The 6,000-nt window shown below is 47.3% G+C and overlaps 1 protein-coding gene across 2 annotated transcripts in view; it reads right to left on the reverse strand.

Moving 5' to 3' along the window:
• MIB2 (MIB E3 ubiquitin protein ligase 2) overlaps positions 1–1,729 on the reverse strand; it is a 70,881-nt gene extending 69,152 nt beyond the window's left edge. For both annotated transcript variants that reach the window (XM_081016067.1, XM_081016064.1), the window contains exon 1: positions 1,573–1,729. The gene's annotated coding sequence lies outside the window, so the exon portion shown is untranslated. The remainder of the gene's footprint in view (positions 1–1,572) is intronic.
• Positions 1,730–6,000: the final 4,271 nt, after the last annotated feature.

Below are 6,000 nucleotides of genomic sequence, written 5' to 3' on the forward strand. Positions count from 1 at the left end.
TGCATCTTTATATTGCTGATTTCCTTCCCCACCCCATCCAACACACACTTTGTTCATTACTTTGGGGTGTTTCATGAAAAGTGATTCATAACTGAAATAACAATTATGAATATTTTGGGAAGGTGGAAAAAAACAAAGCAAGCATCACAAAGCCAACCAACTAGAAATTTTATATGCATGCATTTAAAAAATAAATTTAAGTACATTTTAATATGTTGGCCCTGAAGTCCCATTTCATTACTGCTTTACTGGTTTCATGCTTTGTTTTTTGCTTTGATTGTATTTCTTATTGCTTTCAGGTTGCTTGGGGGGGGTTATATTTAAGCGGCTTATAAACGCTTTTAAATAAACATATAGTTAAAGAGAGACACACAGAGATGCTGGTAGATGTCATCCGCGGAATAGCATCAATTTATGATTATCCCATAAAGCTGCAATCCTAAGCCCACTTAGCCTGGGAGTAAAGTGCCACTGAATTCAATGGGACTTAAATCCAAGTAGATATTTGTTAGGACTGCTCTCTAAGGGTTGCCCAGGCATCCTCAACATTCTCCTCCACTCTGGGAAGGAGAGAGAAAACCCCAGCTTCTTTCCAAAACCACACGGATGTCCCACACAATCAACAGGTACCAACAGCATCTTAACCTTTTCTGGTATAAATCTCCCATACCAATGAGGCACAAAGCGGGTGAAAACAGCAGCAAATCCACAGGAAAAAAGCGTAAATAACTATGGTACCAAGTTAAAGGTCTGTACAACCCATGTCTCAGTTTGAAGGCAGATTGCCAGCCCCACTCTGGGAGGATTTCTTCTTCTTCTAAATTCTGGAGAGGGGGAAAATCATGCAGAGATCCTTCTCAGCCCACAGCAAGAGGAGATTCCTGACCCTGGCTATCCATGCTCAATAAATGTCCTGATTAAACCTCATCTTACCCCCTTTTGCTGGCCAAACATCCCATCAATAGCCACCAATATTTTCTTATTTTTTAAGCCTTGCAGGTTCTGCTTGGATTGGGAAACCCAGCTGTCCTGTTTAGCAAACTCTGCCAATAAAATCCCTCCAAAGCAAAAGATAGATAGATAGGTAGATATTTGGGTCACCTAATCCCTTTCCTCTAAAAGACCCTTTCTCGCCTAACCAACCCTTGGAAATAGCTTTAAGCCAGTCCTCCACCCACTGAGCACCTTTAAACATTTGCAGCCGGGTTGGAAGGCAGAGGAAATACAAGGGAGCCCCACAATACGCCCCTGGTAGCTCCCTGCCACCCGAGAGGAGTTGCCAACTTATGCACCGGCCTCCCGCACCTGTGCCCGTTTTGCAGGGAAGCCGCGCACAAAAGCCCACATTTTAGGCTCCCTTTGTCCACCTGCCAGGAAGGGCTGCGGCTGGGATCTGTCGCGGATCTGGCACGCCAAGCCATCGCAGCTGCCGCTCTGGTTGTTTCAAGGGAGGCTTTTAAGAGCACAGGAGCCACGGCAGGTTGTTTATCTGTGGTCATCTGGCAACTCCCTCCCTCCCCTCCGAGCTCCAAGCAGCCCTGCAGATCCCTCTCCCCCGGAATCCAAACTTACTGCAAAGTTTCTCTCCCGAGGCAGCGCCTGATCCACTCTCTTCTCGGAGCTGCTTTCTCCCCCCCAAAGCTGTTAAGCAGTTCTCTCTTGAGTCCGGCAGCCTCTGCCTCTGCTGCTGCTGCTGCTCCTCCCCGCCCCCCCCTCTTTTGAGCTTCCTGTTCCTTCCTTTGCAGCAAGCTCAAAAAGCAACCAGTACATGCACACGCACCCACACACCCCTTTCCCTGGGTCTTTTGGGCGTCCCTATGACCGCCTGAGGGCGCAAAGGCTTCCGGGAATTGTAGTTCGCCTTCTCCAAGCAAAGCAGGCATCTTGCCGCTTCCAAAAACTCCATTTCCCAGCAGGCGCCGCGCCACGCTCTGGTTGCTAGCACAAACCAGCCCGGGGGTGTTTAATTTTTTCTTCTTCTAAACTCCCTCCCCTGTCGGTGGTGTGGAAAGGTTTGGGAATGCCCAAGGACAAGCGCCATCTCGTGGGGTTGTTTTGTTGTGTAAGCGGGGGAAATAAAATAAAAAACATCCCATGCTTGGTTGCGAGAAGCATTAGAAGCCAACCGCAACAAGTCCCGTGGCACCAGAAAGCAGCTTATTTCCCCTGAAATAATTCTGGGAACTGTAGTTTACTCCCTCACCGAGCTACAATTCCCAGCACCCTTCACAAATCACAGGGATTTTTTTGGGGGGGGAACTAATGTGCCTCAAGTTGCAAGAAAGGAGATTCGGACTAAATAGAAAGAAGAATTTTCTGACAGTGTCCGACAGTGGAACAAGACTGTCTCTTGTGGACGCTCCTTTATTTGAGGTTTTTAAGCAGAGGTTGGATGGCAATCTGTCAAGGATGCTATTTAAGTGGATGGCAGACGGCGCACAGCCAAACAGGTGTATTGTGTGTTAACCGGGGTGCCAACAACCCCTCAGTCTGACCTGCCTCATAGGGTTTTTGTGGGATTTCATGAGGAGAGGGAGACGTGCACCATTTAAGGTGGGATATAAATGCAATAAATAAATATTTTTTTAATTTAATAATAATAATAACAATAATAATAATAATAATATCACCATCTGTGTTGTCTGCATTTCATTTCTCTCAGATACCACCGCTAGCAGTTCCATAACTCTAGTTACAGGTAGGTAGCCGTGTTGGTCTGTCGTAGTCGAAACAAAATAAAAAAAATCCTTCCAGTAGCGCCATACAGACCAACTAAGTTTGTTGTTGGTATGAGCTTTCGTGTGCCTGTATCTGAAGAAGTGGGCATGCACACGAAAGCTCATACCAATAACAAACTTAAAAAGGTAAAGGTACCCCTGACCGTTAGGTCCAGTTGCGGACGACTCTGGGGTTGCGGCACTCATCTCGCTCTATAGGCTGTGGGAGCCAGCGTTTGTCCGCAGACAGCTTCCGGGTCATGTGGCCAACATGACAAAGCCACTTCTGGCGAACCAGAGCAGCGCACGGAAACGCCGTTTACCTTCCCGCCGGAGCGGTACCTATTTATCTACTTGCACTTTGACGCGCTTTCGAACTGCTAGGTGGGCAGGAGCTGGGACCAAACAACAGGAGCTCACCCCATCGTGCAGATTCGAACCGCCGACCTTCTGATCGGCAAGCCCTAGGCTCTGTGGTTTAGACCACAGTGCCACCCATGTTCCTAATAACAAACTTAGTTGGTCTCTAAGGAGCCACTGGAAGGAATTAGTTCCATAACTGCAACCCCACTAGCAGCAGGTTAGGAGCAGTAGCCAAGTCAGCTGCAAAACAGGTAAAACTTTTGTTATAATCTTCCTGCTTTTTTTTTTTTTTTTTTTTTTTGCTTCTGCTTCTCCATGAAGGGAGAGGAGAGATGCTGGACCCACTCGCTTCTGATTTGCCACAGTTGGTCTTGACACCAGACCCCTGGGTGGGTTGGGGAGGTTAATGAGAGGAAATTGTTGGTCTGATGTAAATGATTTTTGGACTGGAGGAGGTTGAGGTTTTGTTTATTTGTTAATTAATGGGTCTGATTATTGCTTTGTTTATTATTTGAGTATTTTTTTAAAAATGAGTGTTATGTTGTATGAAATATTACTGTATTAGTGTATTGTATTATTCTCCCCACTTTCCCCCTCTAAGGTAATATGCATTGTATATCTTTCTTTTATCTTTGCTTTTGCTGTAAGTTTCGCTTGGAGACCTTCAGGTGACAAGCGATTAATAAGTCTAATAAATCAAATGAAATGAAAATGAAATGAGGAACTTTGTAACTAAGAACAGGTGTCTGAGCTTAGCCACACACACTTCCCTCCCTTTTCCTTTTGTGTTTTGCCTTTTCCAACTGTAAGCCTGAAAGCAGGGAGCCTCTCTGGAAGCTGCTCTGGGTGCCTTTCTTTAGCTTTAGGGTTTAAAAAAGCACTTTAAGCAAACTTGTTTTCTTTTTAAAGAAACATGGAAATGACGGAGAAAAGAAAAGGGGAATTGAGTCTGCGAACAGAGAGGAATAAGAGGCAGGTAATCAGAAGAGAAGTGAAAATGTCAGGGGGGAGAAACAGGAGACAAGGGGAAACGGAAACAGGGGGTTGTAAATAATAATAATAGGAATAATAATAATAATAATAATAATAATATATTTATACCCCATACATCTGGCTGGTTTCCCCAGCCACTCTGGGCAGCTTCCAACAGAATATTAAAATGTTGTTGTTGTCTTTGTCCATGGAGTTTTCTTGGCAGGGATACTGGAGTGGCTTGCCGGTTCCTCCTCCAGGTGGATCACGTTTGGTCAAACTCTCCACTATGACCTGTTCATCTTGGGTGCCCTGCTCGGCATAGTTCATAGCTTCTCTGAGTTCTTCAAGCCCCTTCGCCACGACAAGGCAGTGATCCATGAAGGTGCAACAACATTTTAATATTCTGTTGGAAGCTGCCCAGACCCCGCCCATCTGGCTGGTTTCTCCAGCCACTCTGGGCAGCTTCCAACAGAATATTAAAATACAATAACCTATTAAACATTAAAAGCTTCCCTAAACAAGGCTGCCTTCAGATGTCATCTAAAAGTCTGGTAGTTGTTTTTCTCTTTGACATCTGCTGGGAGGGTGACCCACAGGGCAGGTGCCACTACCAAGAAGGCCCTCTGCCTGGTTCCCTGTAACTTGGCTTCTCGCAGCGAGGGAACCGCCAGAAGGCCCTCAGCACTGAACCTCAGTGTCCGGGCAGAATGATGGGGGTGGAGACGCTCCTAAGTTCTACTCAAAGTAATTGCATTGAAATCAATGGCCTTGAGTTGCTCATGCCTATCCATTGAATTGGGTATACTCTGTGTAGGAGTAACACTGAATACAACCCATGACTGACAATGAACAAGGAAGTAAGGGAGATGTTGTGGACTACCACTCCGATAAGCCTCAGCTGGCACGGCCAAGAGTCAGGGATAATGGAAGTTGTAGTCCATAACATACCAACTGCCTTGCGGGATACCTCAGGGAGAAGAAAAGGCATAGGGGTATACCCTAGACAAATCCAGAGTGGAGTCCCTAAGATGCTTGTAGGCTTGTAGGCCTCCTTGTGGCAATTCCTGCAGCCTAGTAAAGGTAAAGGTAAAGGGACCCCTGACCATTAGGTCCAACAGTGACCGACTCTGGGGTTGTGGCGCTCATCTTGCTTTATTGGCCGAGGGAGCCAGCGTACAGCTTCCGGGTCATGGGGCCAGCATGACTAAGCCACTTCTGGCGAACCAGAGCAGCGCACGGAAAGGACGTTTACCTTCCTGCCTATTTATATACTTGCACTTTTTGGGGTGTTTTTGAACTGCTAGGTTGGCAGGAGCAGGGACCGAGCAACGGGAGCTCACCCTGTCGCGGAGATTCGAATCGCCGACCTTATGATCAGCAAGTCCTAGGCTCTGTGGTTTAACCCACAGCGCCACCCGCGTCCCTCCTGCAGCCTAGCTGGTGCCAAATGTATTGCTCTGCTTTCCTTTGGACCACCCACGATCCCACAATGTGGGATGCAGTTGGCGTGATGGTTTAAACCACTGAGCCTGTTGGGCTTGCCAATCGGAAGGCTGGCAGTTCAAATCCCCGCAACGGAGTGAGCTCCCGTTGCTCTGTCCCAGTTCCTGCCAACCTAGCAGTTTGAAAGCATACCAGTGCAAGTAGATAAATAGGTACCGCTGCAGCGGGAAGGTAAATGGCATTTCTGTGTGCTCTGGCTTCCGTCATGGTGTTCTGTTGCGCCAGAAGTGGTTTAGTCATGCTGGCTACATGACCCAGAAAGCTGTCTGTGGACAAACGCCGGCTCCCTTGGCCTGAAAGCGAGATGAACCCCATAGTCGCCTTTGACCGGACTTAACCATCCAGGGGTCCTTTACCTTTACCTTTGGGCCACATCAGGGAGGTCATCTGGGCGGCCCAGGACCTCCATACACGCTGCCCAGGCTTGTGCCCCGGGGATGTC

The sequence above is a fragment of the Podarcis pityusensis genome, assembly GCF_964106645.2.
Source record: "Podarcis pityusensis genome assembly, chromosome: 8".
Classification (NCBI taxonomy): Eukaryota; Metazoa; Chordata; class Lepidosauria; order Squamata; family Lacertidae; genus Podarcis; species Podarcis pityusensis.